Source organism: Phodopus roborovskii, unplaced genomic scaffold, assembly GCF_943737965.1.
Source record: "Phodopus roborovskii unplaced genomic scaffold, PHOROB, whole genome shotgun sequence".
NCBI classification, from domain to species: Eukaryota; Metazoa; Chordata; class Mammalia; order Rodentia; family Cricetidae; genus Phodopus; species Phodopus roborovskii.
The window spans coordinates 3,190,722-3,217,977 of NW_026125546.1; the positions used below are offsets into that span (position 1 = coordinate 3,190,722).

A 27,256-nucleotide genomic window follows, 5' to 3' on the forward strand; every position below is an offset into this window, starting at 1 on the left:
CTTCCAATTTGTTCTAAAGTTTGTTTCATTTATTTTTAATTGACAAAAATATTTATCATATACAACATGCTTTGAAATACACACTCATTGTAGAATGGACTAATCGTTCTAGTTAGCATATCTGTTACACTTAAGTGCTTATTTTGTTTTTGTATTCAAGACATTTAAATCTTTCTTAGCAATTTTCAAGAATACCTGTACTTTTGTTAATCATAGCCCCACCCTGTCCAAGATTATCTTTGAAAATATTTTGTTCTTTGAATATGTCACCTTACTACATCCTCTCACCACGCCAGCCTCTTGTAATCAGCATTCTACTCTGCTTTCATGGATTCTTATGTTTTTTTTTTTTTAGATTTTGCTTATAGGTGAGAAATATGTCCTTTGTTTTTCTATGCCTGGCTTATTTTTCTTAACATAGCTAAATATTATGTCTTTCAGGTTCATCCACATTGTCACATGTGATAGAATTTCCTTTTTAAGGCTGAGTACTATTCCATTAGGTGTTTATAGCACATTCTTAATTCACTCATCCATTGACAGATGCATGAGTTGACAGCTCTTCTTGGCTGTTTTGACTAATGTTGTAGTGAGCATGGGAAGGCAGACATTTCTTTAACACATTGACCTTTTTTCTGTGTTGTAATTGGCTGTAGCAGTTCTTTAAATGGGGGGCAGTTAGAGAGCCTTTACTTCTAAAGAATTTTTATTAGTCAGTGCCCAGTTTTATCTATGAAAAACATGCTTTTCTTGGCTCAATGATACCTTTTGGCTGATCTAGCTATCTGCTAAGCAGTGACTCCTGGTAGCAACTGGCTCTGTCTAACTTGGGGTTGAACTCCACAGCAGAGTCAATGCCTGTGGTCAGCATAGTCTCCTTATTATAACACCTCTAGCTTGCTGGAGCTCACTTGTTTCGAAGCTAGAGATTCATGAGTTGCTGACTTGGTCAGTCCTGGGTGCTGGGAGTATCTTTTCTCCCTTTGGCTTTGTTTGGCACTCATGGTGTGTGTGAAGAACACGTGTTTGCCATCTCAGAGATCCTCTGTTCTTGTTTTGACATGGCTTTGTTTTATAGTTGAGGTTGTCCTTAAACTCATGGCAGTCCTCCTGCTTCAGCCTCCCACCTGCTGGGATTGTAGGAGTGTGTATCTTCATACCCTGCCGAACTGTACTTGCCATCTTTCTGCCTTGAAGTATGACTGTTTGCTTGGCTTGGTGCTGGTGGTCCGGGTGTGAGCCAAGTGCTTTTTAAGTTTTTGGTTCCTTATTCAAGGAATTTAAATAAAAACTCACAGAGATTGCAAAGTAGTAAAGGAACTTTATGTAAAGCAAAGCAGTGAAAATGATCAGAATATACTTCCAAGAGAGCAGCAGTCTTCAAGAGCGAAGATGCACACGGGCCCTGATTGTTGCTTGAGACTTCCTTTTATGGGGTTCAATAGGAGAAGGAATTGGGCTGTTAAGTGGTGTAGTGAACATGGCTCTCTATTTTAATTGATGGATTACATCACGTTTTTCTACTGCAAATGTCCTCTTCCCATAATGCATCTGATTTTGATCATATGCATGTCCAATCATGCATAGGCATAAGATGGTAAATAGGGGATTCTAAAAGTTTGCTTGAGGACAGAATATTGCCTTAACCAGTCTAGGGTGGAGCAAACTCTCATTCTTTTGTGCGAATACATTGGGATTATATTTGAATAGAAACTGAACAAGTTTGATTGTTTCTATGGGAGGAGAAACTTAATTCCTTTATCCTGAGAAGTCTGATGCAGGTGGGGCACCGAAGTTGCTAAGTGCATTATTCAGTAAAGGGTCTGTGTATGCACAGTAAATGAGTGGAGAGGAGCTATCTGTCATATGCCCTATTACAAGAGGAGGCTGTTAATATTTCAAATTAGGTAGAGGCCCTATGCTTGCCTGCCTCAGGTGGGTTTGGCTGGCTTTGGCTTTTGAGTCAGAGTCTTGCTGGCCCAGTTTAAGCTTGTAATGATGGGCTTAATCAATGTGTGAAGTTAGTCTGAGAAATACAAGCAAATACATGTGAACTGACATGAAGTGATTTCCCTGCACTATCCCTGTGGGCCAATTCCGTCATTGGAGTCTTTTAAAAAAGGGTTTTAGATATAGTTTTATATGCATGCGCACCATATTCATGCTTGGTCATAGTGCCAAGAAGTGAGAAGAGGGCAACAGATCTTCCAAAAGTGCTAGGAACTGTTACGAGCAGTTTTCCTGCCAGCCTGGTCCCACAGCCGTATCAGCCCCAAATAACACACCGAGATGCTGTATTAATTATAAAGCTATTGGCCAGTTACTAGCGTTTCTTATTGGCTAGCTCTGTCTTAAATATTAACCCATTTCTATTAACCTAAGTGTTTCCACGTGATCTTATCTTACCAGAGAGAGGGTCCAGACTTCTTCTCTCAAGCCCCTACATCTTGACTCTCCTCCTATATCTCCCAGAATCCTCCTTGTCTTCTAGTGCCGCCTGTCTTGCCTTCCTATTTGCCAACAGTGCTTTATTCATTAACCAATATGAAAAACATATTACAGAGTGACATCTCCCATCATCTCCTCTTTTCTGTCTAAATAAAAAGAAGGGTTTTAACTTTAACATAGTAAAACTATATATAACAAAAACAGTTATTAAACAAGAACTATAATTACAATATTTGGTCCATTTGCATTATCAAAAATTAAAGAAAATATTTTTATCCTCTATTCTATCTTTGTGATTCTAAAGTCTTATATGTAACTTATCTTTAATTCTAACTAAGGAAAACTATAACCATAACTATCTGTCTTCAACTCCATCCAAGACCAAAGAAGGATAATATTTAAACTCTAGAAATGACAGAGACATCTCGCTACCTGGTCAGTCACACGAATTTCTTCTGTAATGTTCCATCTTCAGTCTGTAGGCCATTTTGTGTTTGGCATATTCCTCAGCAAAGCATGAAACTTTAAATTGTACACCTGTATTGGCAGTTTGTCAGTTACTTTTTTCTGTGTCCTGCAGAATGTCTGGCAGACTCTTTCATAAAGCAGGAACCCTTTGGGACTGTTACATTTTGTTTTTCAAGTTCAGCAGTCACTTTTCTGTGGGTCCTGCATGTCCAGTTTATACAGCATAAAGTCAAACAGTCTAGGCAAGAGCAGTATTTTGCCCAAATGGCTAGTCTTGTAGTATTGAAATTAAACTCCATAATGAGTTTCTTCGATGTCCATCTTCCTTTCTGACACAGGTGGTGTTGCCAGGAACAGTTGTGCCTCACTGTTAAGAAAACCCCTACCTAAACCATTTTAAATGCCATATTCTGTAGGTCTTTGAAAGGTTTGAAGAATGCCTGTTCATTTGAAATATATCTCTGTAGATCTAGAAAACCTAACTAACTTAACTATAAGTTTTGCTATCATAGGTAACTATCTATAATCTGTACTAAATTATACATTACATTTTTAAATGAGCTATATAAACACAATACCTAAACAAGAGAAATATACTTATCAAAATTGATCTTAAATTTGTATCAATAAATAAAATTCCATTCCAAGACTAAGCATTTATTTCTATACCATAATCCCCCTTTTACTTTTAAAAAGAGATTGGTTGTGATCATTAACCATTTATAACCAACCCTATTTAAATGAAAACAAACATTTATAAACATTATTTGGGAATTTGTATGCCATTCTTTCCAAACTGCTTCCTGCTGGTAGGGGGCGCTGTCATGGGGATCCTAAGAAGATGAAGAAATCCTGGCTGTAGTGGTCTGCAAGGCTACCTTGTCCCAGCTGTTTTGTTTGTTGGGTTACCTGAAACACTGTTTCGGGGAGGGGTGTCTTGCTTGATCAAACCATGTTAGTCTGGAAGGAATCCATAGCTTTTCATTTTCTGTGGAAACAAATATAGAAATTCTTTCCCCCGGTAACCTGTCCTTAGACTTAAATTTTGAAGTCAAAACATTTTTAAAATATATAAATTGGGTTAATCCAGCAGCTTTTCTTTTAACAGTTGTTATTTCCTCAGCAGTCAAACGATACAAAGATAACACAATAGCATACAGTGTCCAGACTCTGTGTGAATTAAACCACAGACTTCTGCAAGAGCAACCAGTGCTCTCAACCACCGAACAACCGTCCAGTCCCATCAGGGTCTTTCTAAGAGAGATCCAGGCAGGCACTATTTGTTATACTACAAGGAAGCGCCTTGGATGAGAGACATGCTATGAGGGACAGTAAATAGAAGATTCATTTCCACTGAGATTCAGGGAGGATGTCCCACCAGTAATGTGTGGGACATAGGAGTTTTGGTCAGGAACAGAGCACAGAACATTTGGGGCAGAAGGAACAGGCCCCCAAAGAGACCCTGAATGCTGAGCTGTGAGTCTAGCATATCTGCAGAGCTTGATGGAAGAAATAGGCTGCGTCTAGACCCTGTCAGGACTCATACTGAAGGATGAGGATAAGATTGTTTACCTCAAGCAGTGAAGAGCCACCCAAGGCTGTTTTGATTCAGGAAGTTCGCATGGTTTCCTGTGGGGCAGCATAATCCCTATTGATATTCTTTGTTGTGTTTAGATTCTCCTTTGTTCTACTGTCTTAATCGATTTAAGGATGGATTTAATCAATTTCTGAAGGAGGGAGATGAAAAGAGATTTTGAATGCCTGGGGCTGGAAGCCTCTGGTTTTGGGGGCTTGCCTTATATCTGAGGAGGGAGAAGAGATGGGTTTCAGGATTTCTCAGGGCCCAGACCCCCTTACAAAACCATGTAACTAAGCAATGTGAATGTTCTACCAGCTGTTGAATATGTATTGTTGGAAACCAGCAGTCTGCTGACCCCGCCCCCTGATGATGGTCAGGCCACTCATGGCTATGTCATCTCTACATCACGACTTACCTGGATGCTCATGAGTTACCTGCGCAGGGGACTCAGTTACACATGCGCATGTTTCCCTTTTAAAGCAAGCGCCAAGTGTACCTCTCTCTTGTTCTTCCTCTCTTGTTCTTCCTCTTCCGCTCTTCCTCTCTCTCTCTCCTGCTTTTGGTTGGTCGCCAGCTATCCCCTCCCCCCCCCCACTCTCTACCAATAAACTCCACGTGAGCGCTGAGTCTCATGTTTGTGTTTCATAGGCGATAGCAAAACAAAAGAACAACATGTATGGTTTCTGATGTGTCTTTTAGCCCTGTCTGCCTGGGGGCTTCAGTGGCTGGAATATCTCATTGGCTTGCTAGGATTGCACATATCTTTTCCATAGATGTTGTCCCTTGATGGTCATGGCAGATTGGTTTCAGGACCCTCAAAGGATCATGCCAAGGTCTACCCATGTTCAGGTACCTTTTATAAAGTGCTGTGGTTCTTGCAAATAACCTATCGTGTTTCCACTGTCCTTTAAATCATCGTTAGATGATAACAGCTAACACAATGACGCTAAGCGGATAATTTTTCTCATATTGTTTAAGAAAAGTTTCTCATACTGTTTAATGACAAGAAAGTGCCTGTTCAGTACAGATGCATTTCTGTTTCTGATAGGTTTCTAGCTATAATGTTGGCTAAATGTTTAGATTTAGGGCGCATGGACCCAGAAGGCCACCTGTCCTTGCTTTCCACCCTCAGTAAAGAACCCTTTGCACTCTGAGAAGATGTGTTCTGTGAGAACAGACTTGGGGAATGTCAGATAGATACCCTGTTGTCAGTGATGGGCTGAAAGGAACAGGCTATCTCCTTGTCAGCCCCCACCCTGTTTTATGGAGCAGAGTGTATCATCATCAACACACGGGAACAAATTCTTTCTGTTCAGAGAACAAATACTCAGTACTGGGACAGGGCTGCTGCCCCAGCAATGTAGGGGTGCCAGAGAAAAGTAGAAAATGGGGGTTTTTAGACATGTGGCTTGTGTAAAGTGAGTATGGTCTGCTTTTTCCATGTTCATTGCTTCCTTCTTAGTAAAGAAAATACAGCCTTTTAAATCCTTCCCAGGGTGAAGGAGGATGTAATAGCATTGATGATAAAATCATTTTTATATACCTGTTTTCACTGTGTGAGGCTATAGTGAAGAAATCCAGGCCTTAGCCACATGCTGGGAGTTAATGAGGTTTACAATTGGCAGTGCTTAAAGAGTATTAGGGTAATGTATTTAAACATCAGCTGTTCACAGGCTGAACTGCTCATCATTTGTGGAGTGCAGTCCCCATCCAGTAGGGTAGAGGAGGCCTTTCTGTCCGCTAATGAGGAAAGTTTTCCACACTGACGGTGGACATGCATTTCAGGTAAACACCTAAAATTCGTAATCTAGAGAATTAAGCAAAGGCATCTCTTTAATTAAAAAAAAAAAAAAAAAAAAAAAAAAAAAACCTTGATAATAATCACCAGTCAAATCGAGGAGCTTAAATGTTCTTCGTAGTCATCAGACTCCCAAATTAATCTCCCAAAACAAAAGGCCTCATTAACAGCTCTCATTGAATCAGTGTTATTTTCTTTCTCTTTCTGTGGATGCCTGATTAACCCCCTTTCTTTTTGCATTACTCACTCCATGTTTAATATTTGATGTCTGAAATCATAGGGGGTGCATGCAATGTGGTGGCTAGACGCTGTCTACAAGGAGTAAATTAAAAAGGATTTTTAAAAAGGTTGGTATTATGTTGCTGATGCATTTGAAAATCTTTAGGAATGTCAGGGTCTTATTTTTCTTTTTAATTCCAGAAAGAGTTGATTAATGACTAGGTACTGATTTCACATCTCATTCATATGTACCTACAGCACCCCCCCCCCCCTTTTTTCTCCTTCTCCTGCTCGCTCAAGCTCTCTTTGGGAGAGTTTTGCTAAAAGGCAGGTAAGAAATAACCATAGCTAGAGGGGAAAGGGGACCGGGGTCACAAGAGGCTCTTTTACACAAGCTAACAGAAGGCATTCTGGTGGACAGGACTCTGGAGCGTGAAACAAATCCATCATGTAGGTAGGGAAGCCAAGACACTTTGGTCTGACTAGGACATTGGCTTCTTGTAAGAACTTGGAGAATTCTAGAACAAGCGTGGCTAGTGGATCCCTGGAAACCCAATGATCTTTTCAGGAGTCCAGGAGGTGAGAGCTGTTCCTGTACAGATGTGGAAGTGTGTAGCACATGCTTCTTACATATCTGATGCTGGGCAGGTGTCTCTAAGACTGAGGGCGGTGAAGTTGCGACTTTACCAACAAATGTTGGTGTCCCCAGATTCATGCTGAAACCTGACTCCGAAGCTACGGACCTATGAGGTGGGGCTTTGGGGAAGTGGTTACATGGGCTATGCCTCCTGGACGGGGTTAGCGATCTTGTAAGGGAGACTTGAAGGAACCTGTTCACGCCTCCTACCATCTGGGGAAACATAGAAGGTACTGTCTGTGTGGAACAAGTCTCCACCAGACACTAAATCTACTGGCGTCCCTTGATCTCCCGGAATTGTGAGCCAGGCATGTCTGTTGTTCATGGTTTTGTTATAGCAGTCTGGATGGAGAAAGGCAGATGCCAAGGCAGCAAGCTGTCATTCTCTTCTTCCCAGCAACAACAGTATTTTCACTTCAGAATGCTCATGAAGTATGGAAGTTACTGACTTTTCCTGAACATCACTGAGTGACTAAGTGGGGAAGCACTCATAAAAACTCAATTACACTTATCCTTTCTGTAATTTGATGCTCGAGGGAAAGCAATCGGTTTTGAGTTAATAGCTGGATTAATATTTTCCCCCCAAGAATGAATTTTATTATTTTTTTTTTTTAGGATAAATTTTTTTATGTGACAACTTCCAGATATCAAAGACTTTCTTAATATTACTGGTAACAACATTAATGAAAGTAGCCTTTTAGATGTGGTAATGAAATGTCCCCAAGGTTTAGAAGATCTGTGTATCTTAGCGGGACAGTATTTTCAGTTGACAACCGCTGTAAAAGAATCCCAGATGGATAAAGCATCTACTCAAGTGGGACAACACTGAGTGTCGAGGTAACAGTGGGAACGGTCCACACAACTTCCATGCTGCCACGAATCCCTAAGAAACCTCTGCTTGTAGGCGTTGGTACTGGTGTTACAGCGAAGGATGACACCCCAGTTTTCTGAAGGGGCCATTAAAACACTACTTCCCGTTTTCATTACTAATCTGTATAGTCCTTTGTATGTTCTTCAGCTAGAAGAGCAGGTCCCCACAAACTGAAGGCAGTGGCTTTCTGCTGCGATATCAAAAGAATTTTCAGAATTAAATGTGCTTTTTCATTAATTCCTTTGTTTAAAAACATAGATATTTTTCAAACAAATATTTATATTATCATGTAATACAGTGGTTGTCAACCTGTGGGCCGAAACCCCTTTGGGTTTGAATGACCCTTTCACAGGGGGTCACCATTGGAAAACACAGACACACATTAATTCACAACTAGCAGAAATCACAGTTATGAAGTAGCAATGAAAATAATTTTATGATTGGGGTCATCACAGCAAGAGGACTGTATTAAAGGGTCACAGCATTAGGAAGGTTGAGAACCACTGATGGAATAGATTTCTTCTTCCCTTTCTCATTTTTGTTTTATTTTTCTCTTTCTTTTTATTTTCAGGATAGGGTTTCTCTGTATAACCCTGGCTGTCCGGGAACTCACTCTGTAGACCAGGCTGGCCTTGAACTTAAAGAGATTCACCTGCCTCTGGCTGGAATTAAAGGTGTGTGCTACCATTGCAGGACATAGATTCCTTCTTTAATTAATTAATACACACACCCAAAACTTCTCAGTTTTGATTTATAATAGTATGGTAGATGTAATCCATATAAATAAAAGCCTTCTGGGATCCAAGCAAATTGTAGATGCTAAGGTGTCCTTGGGCCCAGGGATTTGATGGTTTTGAGCTAGGGAAAAAAATGGAAAAGAAAGTAGAGATTACAGTGCAGGACCGTAGACATGGTGGTGAGATTTAGAAAGGTTACTTGTGACTTCATTGATTTTTCTCTCTCTCTGGAATAGATGAGTGGAGGTGTAGATTGAAGTATTGTCTGTTTACAGAGAGAATGCTACACTAGAGCCATCTTGACTAGGATGGGTGGAAGAGGGATCAGCAAGACTGGGCAGAACCCATCTGAGGGCCACCTGGGCACTATCATACAACTGGACCTAGGACCAGTTAGTGTATGTGTTTGTTAGCTGCCTTTTTTCATCACTGGGACAGAAGCAGCTTCAAGGAGGAGGGGTTTATTTTGGTTTATGTTTCAGGAGTGTCTATTTGCCATCTCTGTGGTGGTACCATCTGTGGTGGCTGGAGTTCAAGGCACAGCTTGTTCAGAAGGTGATGGATCAGCACCCAGAAAAAGATCAGAAGTGGATGCCACCTTCAGTGCTTGGCAAGTGACTCTCTTAAGCTTGGCAGTTGGTCCACAATCCCAAAGGTTCCATGACCTTCCAGAATAGCACCACCATCTGGCGATCAAGTGTTCAAATACACAGACCTATGGGAAGCATTCCACCTTCAAAAAACACAGGTGTAGTTTCTTTAAATTATAGCTGCTCCAGCACCGGCATGGAATGATTAGATGTAGCAGGGGTTGAGGCCTCCGCCATTACAAATCTAGAGTAGCTGGGTGGTGGCGCGTGCCTTTATAATCCCAGCACCCAGGAGGTAGAGACAGGTAGATCTCAGAGTTCAAGGTCTACACAGTGAGTTCCTGGGCAGGCTCCAAAGCTACAGAGAAACCTTGTCCCCCCCCCCCCCCCAAAAAAAGAATCTAGAGTGGGAGCCAGACCATACAGGTATGGGACACACAGAGAACAATTATAATATAGTGCATATTTATTTTCTGTTTGTTGGGGGAGGTGGGCTAGTGTTGGGCATTTGAACAGAGTCTTATAGGAGCTGGACAAACATTCTATCACTGAGCGGCATTCCCAGTTAGATTTTCTTTTTTCTGTGAGGGGAAAAGAAAGGATGGTGGTGTCAGGGCAATGCGACGTGATGCAAAAAGGTTTGTAAGCTTATAGAATTGTATTGTTCAGTGTGGATGGAAGCTATTGAAAAGACGAGAGCGGGAAGACTCAGAGACAGTGGTCCCAAAGCAAGAAACAGAAACGGAGAATAAGGAGTTACTGGTAATGCAGAAAGCCTATTTCTGACCATGGAGTGATTGGCTGAAAGTGGGGTGGGGAAGAGGCCCTAGCAAAAGAGAAGTTGATGTACATGGAGGGCCTTGATGTGTGAAGCACCTGAGAGTCAGAGACTCAATAACACATTGCAGCTGTTTTGATTAGAGAGGTGAGTATATTAAACACTTTGGAGTAAGAAAGGAGTGGAGTTGGAGAAAATGCCAGCCTAGCATCTACAAAGATGGGCGGAACGGGAACTGAGTGCCAGGAGGCCTTAGAAGCCAGGAAGGGTGCCAAGTGTTGTGAATATTCTGCTGGACCTTACACATTTCAATCTCAATACAAAATTTTAAAAGAAAGGAAATTGAATGTTGTAGCAAGATATTCACCCCACCTGAACCTGTTGCACTGACCACGCCCATTGGGGTGGGGATAGGTGCAGATGTGACCTGGGAGAACTAGGTCAGGGTTCAGGGACCCCTGAAGGCCCTCTTTTGCTTCTTGGTCAGAGACAGATAGCATCTGGAGGCATCCTTGGGATGGGACGGGAACCTGCTGGTGGTCATCTGTTTCTGTTGTGATTTCTCCCTGAATAAACATCCATCAGTCTGTTTTCCCAGATCCTTATTTATCCAGGACACAATGTAACCACTGTTCTACAAAGCTAATCACAAATCCGTTTCTCTGCCAGTGTTAGTATAAGAATGGGATGTGCTGATTGCTTTAGTTAAAGCAATCTTCACTGAAACTGGGAGGAACTCCTGAAGTGAAACCACTCTGATTTGCATGGGTCCTCAAGGCTCCTGTTGGAAATGCATCCCTAAGGCAACAGCATTGAGAGGTGGGCTTTTGAAGCAGGGAGCTCTCTGGAGTTGATGCTAGCACGGGAAGGTGCTCTTTATGAAATTGAAAGACCGACCTTCTCCTCATTGGTGTGATGGTTTCTGGTATATTTAGATGGGCAAGAAGCCCTTACCAGATGACAGTGCCTTGGTCCATCACTGTGAGGAAGTGCACTTCATCTGTTTATAGATGGCTCTGTGCTAGAGCATCAGGAAAGAGAAAAAGCCATTGGGGGATGTAGTGCTTATTAACTTCCACTTTGGTAATTGTCACAGTCACTTCTCAGAATGCACTGTGCACATTGGGTTTTAGTAATGCTGTTGAGAATAAGACTTGAATTGCAATCTGATATTAAAGTTTTAGGGTCACCAGATTTAGGTGAAAAAAGGCAAGAGTTGAAAGATCTTCCTCCTGTCTTGGCCTCCCAAGGGTTGGGGTTTCAGGAGTATATCCCTTTTCTGGGAAGTGGGTTGCGATTACCTTTGAATGACTTACGACCTTTTCAGTAAGTTGGTGGGAGTGAGTTTCCAGTTCAGACTAATATTTCCAACTCACAGGTAAATTAAACTGATGCAATTAAATTCTAAGTATTTTTATTTCTTAGGTTTTCTGTCTTACTGAAAATCCTAGTTGCCTGCAACCTTCACATAATTGCATTTGTATTATGTAGATGTTCAAAGTAACAACACCTATATTGTTTCTAACAATTGGATGAAGATTAAGATTTCTTTTCAGATGTTTATGTGTAGACTGTATTCCATGAAATATGGTTAAAATATTGCATTCTAGAGTATTTGAGGTAATTCATTTGCTCTGTGTGATTTTTTTTTTTTCCCACTGACTTGATAGAAAGTTAGGTTCATTTGTTTCAGTTTGTTTTTTAATTTTTAGGCATTGCTTTTCCTGTTTTCTTTTTTTCCTTTTGCATATGTAAAACATATGTTTCCAAAGTCCAGACTGTAAGATAGGAGGGAGGTTTGTGGGGAAGCCTGTGTACCTTCGTCTCTGGAGGTGCTCCTTCTCTTCATTCAGTCTTTCTCTATCCACAAAATAGTTTTCTTCCTCAATAAGTGAATTGATATTAATATTCATGTTCATGTTGGCTTCTTATTCATATGTAACAGACAGCTAATTAGTAATCTCTGTCCCTCTCTCCTCTCTACACACAGCATACATGCATCTCTCTCTCTCTCTCTCTCTCTCTCTCTCTCTCACACACACACACACACACACACACCAACCATACCTCCCACCTCCCCTAAACCACACAATACACACATACCACCCACACAACAATTATACAACCCATACCACACATACACATATACACCACACACTGACACACCACACACACACATATATACATATACCCCATACCCTGCCACACCACACACATATATACATATACCCCACACCCTGCCACCACACACACATACATACATACATACATACATATATATACATATATACACACACCCCATAATGTGCCATACCACACACACATAGATATACACATATCATACACATACACATATACACACCACACACATATACATACATACACGCACCACACACACACACACACACACACACATACACACACCAGAGACAGTGCTTATATGCATGTGTACATATATGTTAGGTTCTCCAAGGAAAGAGTCAGTACTTACAGGTCTCCTAAAGGCACACTGGAGACTGAGGAATGCGGTGGTCTTGTGCTAGCTTACCTTCTGAAGCCAGTCACCTGAAAGAGCCTGTGAGCAGTTGGAATAGCACCCAGCACTAGGGCTGGGGAAATGATGTGGTCAGCAGAGTGCTGGCCACACAAGCCTGAGGTCCTGAGTGAGTATGAAGTCCCAGTGCCCACATAAAAACTGGATGCTGTGTGCCTGAAATCCCAATGATGGAAAGAGAGACAAGGGTTCTCACCTTGCTGGCCACCCATCTAGCTCAGTCAATAAGCTCCAGGTTAGTGAGAGACCCTGTCTCAAAAAAACTTTTCGTTTTTGTTTTTAGAGAAGAATTGAGGAGGACATACGATATCTTCTGACTTTTACCCATGTGTGAACACTGCACACAAATGTATGAATGCAGATGTGCATATGTATATGCTTACACACACACACTCACGGACTAGCTCTCAATCTTGGTGAGTCCATGTTCCATCTCAAGTGCTCAGCTAAGAGAGCACAATCTTCTCTTTTGTTCTCAAGTGTTTGTTCTATCAGGCCCATGTTCTATCATGATTGGATAATGCCCACAATATTGGGGAGCAAGTCCACCTAGGAAAATGCTAATCTTGTCATTAAAAAATCCCCTCATTGACATATGGCAAAGCAGTGTTTCATCTTGGCTCCCTGTATCCTAATCAAGTTGACATAAAATAAACAGTTGTTAGAACTGGACAGCAATGACTTGTACTAACTGCTCTTCCAAATGGCTCCTATGTGCCCCTGTTTGTTCACCAAACTCCTTTTGGTGTCATGTTTCTGACTTATTATAATAACCTATATACATGTGCATACATATGTACATATATATGTGAGCATACCCACACACACGCACACACACACATGCACACACACACACACCACATCCCTTCTGATAACTCCTGCCATCAGGCACAATGGATCTTTCTCATGGGAAAAGCATTGTATAATGAAAGGAACACTGAACTCTTTTTGTTTGTTTGTTTTTCATTGACCAAATTTATTTTTTTAATCAAGATAACAAGAAACATTTTATTTTGGTTTACATTTTTCTATAATGATTATTTTTTTCCTTATTTTATATATCGATCCCAGTTCCCCTCTCCCTCCCTCTCTCCCTCCCTCCCTCTCTCCTTCCTTTCTATGCCCCCCCACTACCCTCCCATCCCCCCCCCCCCCCACGGAGGGTGATGCCTTCCAGGAGGGATCAACAAAATCTGTCAAGTCATTTGGTGTGTAGGGACAAGGCCCTCCCTCCTGCCTCTAGGTTAAGGGAGTATCTATCCCTCCATGGGGAATGTACTCCCAAAGTCCTTTCATGCACCAGGGGATACATCCTGGTTCCACTGTCAGAGGTCCGTTAGACTGCCCAGGCCTTCTAACTGAGACCCATGCTTATAGGGGGTCTGAGTTGGTCCAATGCTGGTCCAATGACACCAAAAGCTATCATTCTGGGTGCTCAGCTCATTAGCTCCTCCTTGTTCAGGTCAACTGTCTCTGTAAGTTTCTGTAGCCTCTTCTCCTAAAACTTGTGAAACCTTAGGCAAATGACTCTGAGCCTGTTTTGTCACTGAGGAAATGGTGTTACATCTTGCCATGGGGGTGCTTTATGTTTCCACCCAGGGGCCTGACATCTGTGAAAGAGTTCAGTTAGCTTCCATCACAGTCGACACAAGAATAGTGTTCCTCAATTTCTTTCCCAGTTCCTGCTGTGTCCATAATCTTCCGCATCTTATTTTTGGGACCCTTCTCCATGATCCCCATAGCCTTTCTTCCACATGAAGAGCAAGCAGCCTTTGCTGCTTCTACCCATTGCCCGCCACCTTGCTTCTCCTTCTGTAACCCTCATCTCAAGAGGTGTCTGTTCTGGACCTTGCACCTAATTTCTCTGCTTGTTCATTCTTCAGCTGCTCTACTCAGGTTTCTCTCGCTGCTGGCCTGAATTTGCCCTTGTTAAGTCAGCACGGCAGTCTCCAATGATAATATTAGTCCTCGTTGGCACAGTTGCTCCTTCACACCTTCTTGCAGTACTTTCTGTCTGTACTCCGGGCACACCACGTTCACCCGCTTTCCCTTCAATCTAGCTGTTTGCACCATCTCAGGCTCCTTTTCTGGATCTTCCGCATCTCTTCGGTTTTCACTAATACTGTCAGATTTTCCATTTCCTGTGTCACATTTTACATACTCAATACTTTCGTACTTTCATGGCTTCAGTCCACTTAGGTCCTCTGAAGTCCAGTTCTCTTTTCAAGACTCCTGCCCTGCTCGCAGCACCCCTGCCGGACTTGGTAGCACATGGAAGGTGTTCAGTCTTAACCTTCACCGGCACACCTCTTCTGATCTTCATCTGCAGCATGTGTTAGTTCCTGCCTTCTACAGAAGAGTTAAGTAAATGCAGCGATGTCCCGTCTGTGCAGATACTCACCATGTTTCAGGATAATTTAGAATCCATTTTTAGATTCACCAGAATTACCGATTTTTCACTTCAGGAACAAACTGGCCAAGCTTCGAGAGAATCTGAGGGCTGGCTAAAAATGCAATTCAAGATTTCTGATCTTGGGTTTGCCAGCATCGGTGTTTGCTTCTTTGTTTGTTTATTTATTCATTTATTGTTGAAGACAGGACGCGAATAGTCACAAACTTGAGGAAGGAAACAAAGCTGAGCTTTCTCTTCTGCAATAGTCCTGTCTAGAGAAAGTCTTGAGAGGCTTGGAGCCCTACTTTGCTTTGCAAAGGCTGCCATTCCTGCTGCTCCCCACTGTAGTTGCAGCCATAGGAACGTGTGATGGTGTTGTGAGGTCTTTAGAAAGAGGACTTGCTAACAATTGCGGAGGTTGGTAGTGCCGGGTAGGATGGAGCACACATCATCAGATGGACAGAGACAGTTCCTGACTTGAACAGACCCAAGGTGACACGGTCATAATAAACTCTTATGGAGATTTTAGTGAACATCTACAGGCCAAGGGTGGCTCCTGTTGTATGTAACAGGGTGATTTTCATAACATTTTGTTGAGATTCTTTCTACAACAGAACATAAATTTATATAAAAAGTTCATTTTGGGGAGGCCATACTTTTGCTAACTTTTATGCAAATTTTGTTCTTATAATAAAATTCTAATCTTTATAAGACTTAGGGATAGAGTGTAAGTCATTTTTTTCTTTATTGTGAAGTTAAGGTGAGAACCTAGAAATAACTACTTAATCAGAATTTTATAAACAGAAATGACTTTTAAATTTCACTTTTTATTCTCGATGTTTTTTAGGTTGTTGAAGTACCCTTCCCAGTCATTATTATTGATGTAGTTCAGCTTTAATTTGATTTAAGACTGTAGCTTGTCTTGAGTAACCATTTAAGGGGGCGTGGCCACAGCTCCATCCAACTGGGTTCCGTACTCCTTGACTGTGTTTTGCTCAGAGATATATTTACCTTTGCCACCAGTTTGTTTGTAGAAAGGTCCACTCAAAGTAGACTACTGAGCCGGGTGGTGGCCATGCCTTTAATCCCAGGACTTGGGAGGCAGAGGCAGGTGGATCTCTGTGAGTTTGAGGCCAGCCTGGTTTACAGAGCTAGGTCCAGGACAGCTAGGGCTGTTACACAGAGAAACCTTGCCTCGAAAAAACAAAACGAAGTAGATTATTGAAAGCAAAGTGGGATATATACTTCCTGTCAAGTTCCTGTTTATTTTTTCTTTTTCCCCTGAATCAAACATTGGGCTTATCTCACCTTGGGGTTGGAAGAATGTTATTGGAACAGTCAGGGTGGCAGCAAGGTACACGAAGCAAAGCGACGCCACTCTGTGTTTCGAGTCTTCCTTCTCTGGGCTGGCTAACAGGTGTGGTATCTGTGCCTACCAGCGGGAACGCCTTTATTTAGGTAGCTCTTTCTGTTCAGTTGTTTTAAAGTTGAATGCAGAGTACCTGTGTTGCCTCACACAGCCCCTTTCCAGAAGGTGGGAGGCTTTCTTTCTTTCTTCTGTGTGGGGGAGAGGTAAGAAAATAGGAAGGAAGAAAACAGGAAGGTGCCAGTTGGGGATTCTCTTTTCTAAGTGTCCTTTAACACTAAAGTGGGCATTTATTTGGAGGTTCCTTACAATAAATGGCAACGAAAAGGTAGTGGTTGTGAATAGGCCAAGAGCTTGAGCTTGTGTGCAGTCATGGTATGTCTCAGAAGCAACATCGACTGCGATTTGGGGAAGGGAAGGCCAGTTGGAAGAGGTTTATTTGTAATTTGAGAGGGTTTACAGAAAGAAATATAACTGGTTCTTCATACATAGATGCTCGTTTGTGGTGGCGTAGGGGAAAGGCCTGACAATAGTATATGGGATGGCTACTAATGTTGATTCAGGCATTTTTCTAGAACACCCTGCATGAATCAGTTATTTCTGTAATTGAGACTATATGATACTTCATTAAATTTTGAGTATTTAAACTATTTTAACTATGTGAGATAACTGTGAGATGATGATACATGAATTAGTTTAATTATGGTAATGATTTCAGGAGGTGTATGCATATGAAAATATGTTGTATGCCTCCAGCATGTGCAATTTCAGGGGTCAATTATACCTCAGTACATTTAGAAACCTTTTTAAGATAATGCATGGAACATCTCATGCTTTCTGGTTATTTCTACACTTCCTGCTTCCTGAGTACCTTCTGTAAATTTATGTTGTTGCCGAAGGCCCGTGCATTCCCTCCCTCACCCCTGTTGGAAGCCAGTGTATCACTTTGATAGGAGATGTAGTAGTTTTTTTGCAACACTGAGTAAAATTGAAAACACTTCACCTTTCTCTGTTTACATGGATGTTATGACCATGTTGATGAGAAGTATTGTCCCTGAAACTCAGTCTAAATTTTCATTTGACCAGAAATTTGTGCAAATTCAATTTAGGATCAACATGTGGGGACTTTTTTTGTGTTCTTAAATACAGAAAATCATAATCTATTTTAAGCTTATTATAACTGATGGAACACTTGTTTACACCGGTAAAATGACTCCATGCAAGCCGTATATTGAAGTTCATGTTAATGTTTGCTATTTAATGACACCTAATGATATTCAATGAAGGGTTATGCTGAACTGGAGAGAAAATGTGTTACCCAGGCAACTGCCTCTGGCAGACTAGAGATTCAGGCATATGGCTCTATAGTACACATTATTTCAGCATCTTTAAGCATAAAGAACCACACATGTAATTGGCTGTGAAAAATTACTGCTCAGTTACTGTATTGTATGGTCACAATAGAAGTAAATGAATACGTCATTGTTGTTGGAACAAGTCTGTTGGGAATCACTCGTAGACTCTACTATTTAAGAAGCAAAAATACAATAAGAAGAAAATAGCTGGTTTAATTAACGTGTAAAAATTGGGTTAATTTGAATTCAGCTGGCACAGCAGATACTAATGTTTGCTGGGGATTTGGGGTAGTATTCTGGCTCAAGACCATGTACTTTTTATTTCTTTTTGTCCACACTGTGAATCACTTTATGTTTTTAGAATGATGGGGGCTTTTCCTGTCGTTTACATTTTGCTTTGCCTGGGGTTTGTATTACTTTCACACCAAGAGAGGTTTTGGTGGACTTTTATCACTAACCTAAGGGATTCTAGTTGAATGAAAGGAAATGCTAAAATATTTGTAATTAAAATGTTTCTTGTGGGAAATCAGTCTAACTTGATTTCATATATTTAAACATTATTTCAGTTGATGCTTATTATTTATTTAAACTTCCTAAAATGGAGTGTTAAATAGGAATTCACCATTGGCAGATGCAAAAAAAAAAAAAAAAAGCCTGTTTGCCCTTGTAACTTTATGTGTGTGCTTAGGGACCTTTTATTTGCTTTAGAATATTGTTTTAGTTACTTTTACTTGGTTCAGAGACCCAGAGAAACCCACTGAGAACAGCAGTGACTTCAATAAAAACCATACTGCTCAGCTTTGGTTTTCTTTAACTTCTCTTTGAGCAAAGACACAAGTGACTGTCTTTTACTGAAAGTCCTGGTGATGATGAAAATGATTCCTCAGCCACACCAACTTAGAGTCTCAGGGTGCTTTATGAGCTTTCCAGCCCTAAGCCACAGAACTGCCGTCTGATGGGCAAGGCGTTTGCAGCCTGTGCTCTGCATGCCTCATGGTCTCTGCATTTAAAATAACTGATTATTCGGAGCTAATGTGGGTAAAGTAACAAGCCACTGTGTGGGGAACATTCCCCGGTGTACAGTGGTCATGGGAGGCTTAGTGCGTTCCTGATTTCCTACTTGAGTCTTTCCTTCCTTTTTGTATTGTTTTTCCCTCACGACAAATAAAAGTCTCTCTCATTTGTCCCCCTTCACTGCCTGCCCACTCCATTTTTGGAGGGAAGGCAAGACAAGAACTGGAGATTGGAGAATCAACAATCTTAGTGGCCACTTAGAGCGGCCTGACAGATTGTTCACCTGCTGGCTTTTCAGTGAGTGATTGCTTTTCTGTGGTTTAATCTCCCCATTATCCTTCATTTGCCTTTTTAATAAAGTTGAAGCCTTCTCATCCAGCCTTAACTAAAGAAGAAGGAAAGATGTAGGAAGCAGCAGAGTTTTTTTTTTTTTTTTTTTTTTTTTTTTTTTTTGTGTTTTATTTTTTTTTAAAGAAAATCTGCTGCTAACGCAAATCATTATTCCTGTACAGTTACTTTCCCTTTCTTCTTTAGTGTCTTTTTAAAGACAATATTGAAATTAAAATAAGTGATTCATAGTGAGGTCTTTTCCCCCCTCCCAGTTTAAGCTCAGTACATTTCTCCTTAAGTCTTTGGGTAATCTTAAAATATTAATGATAGATATATATAGGAAATGTTTGTGATAAATGTCTGCTGTCAGTATTTGTAAATGTATGGAATTGGAGTAGTGCAATATATGATAGGGTGAGTTTACAGGGTTTTTATAAACATTTTAAGTGTTATTTTATGTGTATGAATGTTTGCCTGCATGTATGTATGTGCACCGTGTGCATGCCTGATGGCCTTTTAAGGGCAGAGGAAGTGCTGAGCCATCTCCCCAGCCCCAAATTTTCAGGCTTTAGGAATGACATTTTCTGCCATTAATATCTATTTCTCTAGACTGTGGAGACAGAATTTAATTGTCTCTAGCTTAGGGAGCTTTTAGTATTCTTTTCTAGGATAAAACTGGCCACCATCAGAATCAAACTCTGAAAGGTAGAATATTGGGGATGCGGCTTAGATATGCTCAAGATCACTGGGCAGTAGTTAACTAACAGGAAAGAAAGAACAGATGGGGTATACATTGTGTCCATAAAAGATGTCATTGAGTGTGGTAAAGGTGAACTAGAAGAGGGATGAGTCATGGTGTAAATGCTTGATGCCTCTGCCTTGGAAGAAGATGTTGAAGGTACAGGCATGCCATCCCCTGGTTGACACTGTTAGCCCCAGAGGCTTGAGTGCTGTTTGGAGTGTGCTGTATGGCTGTGGGCAGATAGGTAAGGTAGAGTTGGCAATATAGATGAGTCACTCACTGAGTTAATCTTACAGTTATGAAAGCTTATTTATCTCCTTCTGCCAATATAGAGGTAGTGATCTATGCAGAGGTGGTATTTATAGAGCAAATTCATGATAGCAACTCAGTAAAATCACTAATAAAAAATCTTTTAATAGCTTTTCAAAACCAGGCAATAGCCTGCGTGTTTGAATGGCATGTAATGTGCCAGGTTTCATTGGAGCCAATGAATTTAAACAGGCCCTTGGCAAACACTCCAGTGAGGTTTGAACCGGAGTATAGTAGAGCTGAGATTTATACTGGCCTCCAGATGGATGAGGCCAAGTCCATGCTGGAGCCAAGGTGGGTGTGGAAGATTCCCTGCGGCCTGAGGACCCTACATGGGATAGAAGGTTTCAGAAGAACCAGGCAAGAGTGATAGAACCCTCATGGACTAGGAAAGACGGCCACTGGGCAGCTAAACAAAGGTAATCCTAGAACTCAGTCTAGTTTCCACCTTATTCCAGTTGACTTAAAAAAACAAAACTGTGATGTATTGTCTCCAGGGGTCTTTTTGGCGCCATTGAAACACACCAGTTCCCTGCGTACACTTTACAGTGATGTTCTCATGTACATGGGGATAACAGTTTTCAAATAGCCCACCACTCTTTCCACTAGCTAGCAGCTGTCTTCTTCTAATTCTTCTCCTCCTCCTCCTCCTTCTCCTTCTTCTTCTTTTAAATACCATAATTCATAATAGATTCTTTGGGAATGTCACATCATGCAGCCAAATGCTGCTCACCTTCTAATTCCTCCATATCCTGCCTCACACCCCTGCAGTGTGTCCCCCAAAACAACCCCTACAAAACAATTAAAAACAAGACAAAACAAAACAAAAACCCTACCTGGCTCCTTCATTTCATCCTAGCGGCAGTGGTTGTTCTAATCTGTATTACTCAGAGTACCCTTTAGTTCAGTCAGTCCCACCCGAGAAATGTTCATTACAGTGAGTCACTGGCACACCGTAGCCACTGAAACAACTCTCGGATACCCTGCTGTTGGCCTGATCATGGAACCCCGCGGTTATCTTTCCACAGAACGCACTCCAGCAGGTCATAGATGGGGTAGATGTTAGGGTGGGCCAACCCAAGAGCCAGAATATGGGTCTGGATGGTAGCTGAGCTGGTCTGTTAGGACACTGGGACTGCCCCCTCAGGTGAGGGGCAGAGCCAGTTCTCTTAGCCCCATGCTGTTGGGGCTAGCTCTCCAACACCGCTGGTGAGTGGCAGGGACCGTCTCCCGTTTGGGGGGGGGGGCGTCTCATGGGGTGGGTTTTGTAGTGAGATATCCATTCCTCCCACACTTGTTGCACTGACCATGCCCATTGGGGCATGGGGATAGGTGCAGGCATGTTGGGGGAAGCTAGGTCTGGGGTCCCAGACCCCAGCTTGCTCTCTTCCTGGTTGGGTTTGGGAGAGCTTCCAGGTGGCATACTTGGAGCGGGAACCTATGGCAGTCATCTGTTTCAGGTGTGAGTGATTTCTCTCCAAATAAGCAATCAACCTATAGTGTGTCCCAGTGAATCTTATTTCCCACTGGATATCTAAGGATTTTCACGGGACCTGGGGAATTAGGTTTCACCCAGCCGGTGGGTCATCTGCGCCACAGGGGTTAGCTCTCCTGCTGCATTATCCGGTGAGGGGCAGGGATGTCTCAGCACATCGCTCAGATTTCAACATGTAAAGTTCCTGTGACGCTCCCCCCCCTGTGGCAACATGGGCATGGATATCACCACAGACCCCATCTGTAGTAGGAACACAGACCCTGACATGGCCCTACGAAGCAGCCTGTGCCTGAATGTCATGGCGCAGGTGGCATCACAGGTCACCCAGATCAGTATGGCCCCAGTAGCGGCAAGGTCCTTGGACATCAGGTGGCTTCCTTACCCTGAGCATCCTCACAGCCTAGATGGTAACATCATCTCAGACCCAGGCTGGTGCTGGGCCACAGACCCAGACGTGGCCATAGGCAGCTGTGCAGGCCTGGACAACACCATGGGTTTGTGTGGTGGCACCAGCTGTCACCCATGGAGGTTAGGCTTAGGTTTTCCTGAGCTTTCTGCCAAAGCATGCCATGTCCACTCTGAATAGCTTGTTGATTGCCAGCCTCCACAGGATGGGAGCACAGTGTTCAGACTATCAGACTAATGAAGAGTCACACGTTAGTCACCTTTATTCTTTGCATTCTGTTGTCTTGATTCTGGAGTGAATGATCTTTATGTATGTTTGTGCTCATTGGTTCTCCGAGGACCCAGGTTCTTTTAATGCGGTCATATATGTCTGGGACTGTATGTAGTCTAGAGTATGAACGAGATACCTGTGCAGTGTCTTATTTGCAAGGCATCCAAGAGGGAATAAACAGGACTGGAAAAGCCAAAAAGCTATTGAAAGATGTCAGAATTATAGAGTCCATAGCTCTTTACTGGGGATCACAGTCTGACTGATTACTGCTGCTACCTCCTCCTCCTCTTCCTCAGCACTTGAACTTGGGTGGTCTTGGAACTCTGTTTCTAGAGTTAGATTTTCCTGTTTTACTTTTATCTCTGCCACTAATCCCGGACAATTGCTTGGCTTCTGTTGCAACACACGGAAGGGGGTAATAAGGAAAAGTTATTTTTGGGAAGCGCTCTTGTGGTTAGGAATCGGAGTAAAGTGGTAATTGGATTTTGATATGGTGCATTGTCTACACTAGAACTTCCTAAAGTCTGAGCAGATCAGAGCCGCGTGTGCAGCTGTGTAAATTCTCCTGGCCACAGAATTGGCCTGGAGATAGGAGCCAGGCTAAGATGAAAGGATCATATGGGGTCTCGGTCTCTGCAGGATGGGAATGAGCCCTAGCAGGGAGGAAGACCAGAGCTGGAGTTACACACCTTGTGCAATTGAAGTTCCTGGGATACCCACCAGGCATTTGTTTCCCTTTTCAGCCTTGTCTTCCCCTTGTCCCTCTCATTCGGTCCTTCTGCCCTTATCCAGGCTTGGACTTGTGCGGTTTTGTTGTGTGTGAATTTTAATTTTTTTTTCTTGTTTCAACAAACAGTATGGTTCATGTGTCATTGGAAATAAATTAGAAAATATGAGCAAGAAGGAAAATGAATTTAATTAATGACAGACATCTACATGGTTCAGACGTTGTGCTTACATAAAGACTTTTGTTCACTTTCAGCAAAATAAAATTACTTTTTGGTTTTGTTATTTTGATTGCTTTTAATTTAGAGTATTTTTTTATTATATTATTTTGGGGCATATGCATGTATGTATGGGTGGATGTCCTGAGGACAGAGAATAACCTGTAAGAATCAGTCCTTTCATCATGTTGGTCCCAGGGGTGAAACTCACTTTCTCAGGCTTGGTAGCAGGCACCTTTAACCTTTTGTGCCTTCTCACCATATACGACTTTTTGAGACAGGGTCTTATGTAGCTCAGACTGTCCTGAAGTCCCCCTGTAGTTCAGGCTGAGATCCTCCTGCCTCTGCCTCTCAAGTGCTGAGATGGCAGGCATGCACCAGCAGGCTCTGCTAATGGAATCAGTTAGTACATAGTTGGTTTAATTGAGTTTTAGCTTAATCCCAAAGGTTTATTTATGACATTTTTGGTGGTTAGGTAATACTGTGTATATATATATATATATATATATATATATATATATATATATATATATATATAAATGTTCTTTTAGTAAACCAATCACATATTGTATGTTAAAGTTTTTGTTTTGTTTTCTTTTACTTTTGGCCACTATCATGAGTGTTCTGTGAACATTCCTGGAAGTAAAAGATTGTACAAATTCATTAACTTTTCTCCTAGATAAATTCCTACAAGTGGGATTGTGGTATCAAAGATTGTGCTGGGTAATTTTATGTCCACTTGACACAAGCTAAAGCGTTTTCAGAGAAGAGACCCACAATTAAGAAATGCCTTCATAAGTTTGGGCTGTAGGCAAGCCTATAGGGCGTTTTCTTAATTAGTGATTGATGGGAGAGGTCCCAGCCATTGTGGGTGGTGTCATTCCTGGGCTGGTAGTCCTGGGTTGTATAAGAAAGCAGACTGAGCAAGCCACGAGGAGCAAGCCAGGAAGCAGCTCCCCTCCATGGCCTCTGCATCAGCTCTTGTCTCCAGGTTCCTGCCATGTTTGAGTTCCTTTGATGATGAACAGTGATGTGGAAGTGTAAGCCAAATAAATCCATTTTTATCGCGGTTCCTCCTAGCTGACTGTTTATAGTGGTTCATAGCATCTGGGCTGTTTCACCTGGACTTTAAGGTACTGTGGAGTTACTGCTGTTATCAATGGCTCACAGGAACAGTGGCCCTGGTGCTCTGGAAAATCCAAATGGCATGCTAGGAAGAAGTTCTGGTAATTCAGACACATACTCTCCCTTGAACTGTGAGTCATGGCGTGAAATGTGACTTCTGTGTTGGCTTTCCACATTTGCTGGCCGCATCAGACTCTTAGTTGCCTTGAATGAGTGTCGATACAGAAGACCTGTCCTTACATACTTGCCGTGGAATTAATCAGACAAATGTGATTATTTCTAAAGGACTTTAACACAGTGGAAGAAACACAGTTGGGGGTGGTAGAAAAGGAAGCAAGTGAGTTCCCCAGCCAAGTTTGAACTTGATGAAGCTTGTATCCTTCCTTGTAACACATGTTAATACCCATTAAACCCGTAAAGTAAGGTTGAAGCGGTGTTTATATGAAAATATAGATGTTTGTGGAAACCATGCTGTAAGTGCATGTACTACTATGTAATTATTCCCATGGCCTTCCAGTCAGATTACCTTGAAAATCCAGAATGATCTTGATGAACAATAGCACATTATGATTTCATGGTTGCTCTGTATACCTCCTACATAGAGGTATAATGCTTGTATCTAATAGGATTACCAAATTACATACCTTTTTGGTATCAGTAACGTGCCTAAAATACCAGTGTTCACTGGCCAGTTCTGGTTTTGAAATGACGTTAAGATGCCAGGGGAGACCCTCTTAGATCTGTATAGAGTCTTCAGGATTTTCATCATTCTGAGAACTGCAGCAAGATGCTCTTTTTATTGAATTTTAAGCCTTGTTCAATCTGCAAAACAAGAGCTTTTTTTTCTATATCCCACACAGTGTGGGTCTTTTAGCTACCCGGATGGCTTTGCCAATTGATTTAACCCCATGCTTGCTGTCTCAGCACACTAACCCCTCCTCCTGCTACCCACTGGCCTTCTGTTGAGCCTGTCAGGGTGACTACTGAGCTGCTGGTACCAGCCCAACAGGGTGGAGGGGCCAAGGAGTGATGGCAAAGAGGAAGCAGACGGAAACAGTTACTCCCGTTGTTCCTGGAGTGATTTGGAGGGGTGGGCCAGTTGGTGAGTTCCTCAAAGGTATCCTTTATTAGAACATTCTTGGGAAGAGGACCTGAAACACTTATCTCAGCTTCTTCCTGGCCTTCAGTAACTCTTCATTAACCCCTTCCCACCCAGGTCCTTGCTTCTAATCTTAGCGTCTATATTAGTGTTCTCGGGTGCTATAACAAAAATACCAAAAGCACATGTCTTTAAAAGTTCTCAAAATTGAGCCCGGCGGTGGTGGCTCACACCTTTGATCCCAGCACTTGGGAGGCAGAGGCAGGCAGATCTCAGTGAGTTCAAGTCCAGCCTGGTCTATAGAGCAAATTCCAGGACAGGCTCCAAAGCCACAGAGAAACCCGGTCTCAAAAAACCAAAGGGAAAAAAGCAGTTTTTCAAACTTGGGGGCTGGAGAGATGGCTTAATAGTTAACACTGGCTGTTCTTCTAGAGGACCCAGGTTCAATTCCCAGCAGCTCCCAACTGTCCATAACTATAATTCCAGGATATCTGACACCCCCATACAGACATACATGAAGGCAAAGGACAAGTACACATAAATATTTTTTTTCAAGAATTATTATTTCTTTTTAATGTTCTGGATGGTGGACATCATGAGGCTGGAGGGGTGGGAAGTGAGAGAGAGAGAGCGCGTGCGAGCACAAGGGAGGGTGGGTATGTCCTGTACCTTTCTCTGAGTTCTTGGTGGTGTACTGGCAGTCTCTGGTGCTTCTTGACTTGCAGACACATAACCATGACCTCCGCCTCTATCTTCACATGGGGAGCTACCACCTGCAATGCATGTGTTTCTAATTATTTTCGGTCAGCTCACCATCCAATTCCAGGATCATTTCTGCTTATCACAGTGCCAGGAGCCCTGCCCAGGAAAGTGCCTTTTTCTTGTACCCCTTGTGCATTATTTCTTTTGCTTTTTACACATGACACCCTATTTCTTGGAGTTAATGTGCACTCATGATGATCTCCTGACTTTAGCCAAGAATGTTTGAGTCCTGTCTGCTTCACTTCTTATCTCCTACATTCCCCTTGTCTGTCCAGTTGAGACTTGGATCAGATGATGAAGTGTTCTGGGCAGGTGTTCTCTTGAAATGGCCCATGCATTCTGAAGGATGTGCTCCGAAAGGTGAATGGTAGGGGGATGCTGGAGGGAGGAAGGTGAATGGTAGGGGGATGCTGGAGGGAGGAAGGTGAATGGTAGGGGGATGCTGATGGAGGAAGGTGAATGGTAGGGGGATGCTGGAGGGAGGAAGGTGAATGGTAGGGGGATGCTGATGGAGGAAGGTGAATGGTAGGGGGATGCTGGAGGGAGGAAGGTGAATGGTAGGGGGATGCTGGAGGGAGGAAGGTGAATGGTAGGGGGATGCTGGAGGGAGGAAGGTGAATGGTAGGGGGGATGCTGGAGGGAGGAAGGTGAATGGTCGGGGGATGCTGGATGGAGGAAGGTGAATGGTCGGGGGATGCTGGAGGGAGGAAGGTGAATGGTAGGGGGATGCTGGAGGGAGGAAGGTGAATGGTAGGGGGATGCTGGAGGGAGGAAGGTGAATGGTAGGGGGATGCTGGAGGGAGGAAGGTGAATGGTAGGGGGATGCTGGAGGGAGGAAGGTGAATGGTAGGGGGATGCTGGATGGAGGAAGGTGAATGGTAGGGGGATGCTGGAGGGAGGAAGGTGAATGGTAGGGGGATGCTGGAGGGGGGAAGGTGAATGGTAGGGGGATGCTGCGTGGAATGTAC

The 27,256-nt window shown here is 42.5% G+C and overlaps 1 protein-coding gene across 1 annotated transcript in view; it reads left to right on the forward strand.

The window, feature by feature from the left end:
• The window catches only part of Slc25a13 (solute carrier family 25 member 13), a 176,690-nt gene that overhangs the window by 38,553 nt on the left and 110,881 nt on the right, over positions 1–27,256 (forward strand). The window lies entirely within an intron of this gene.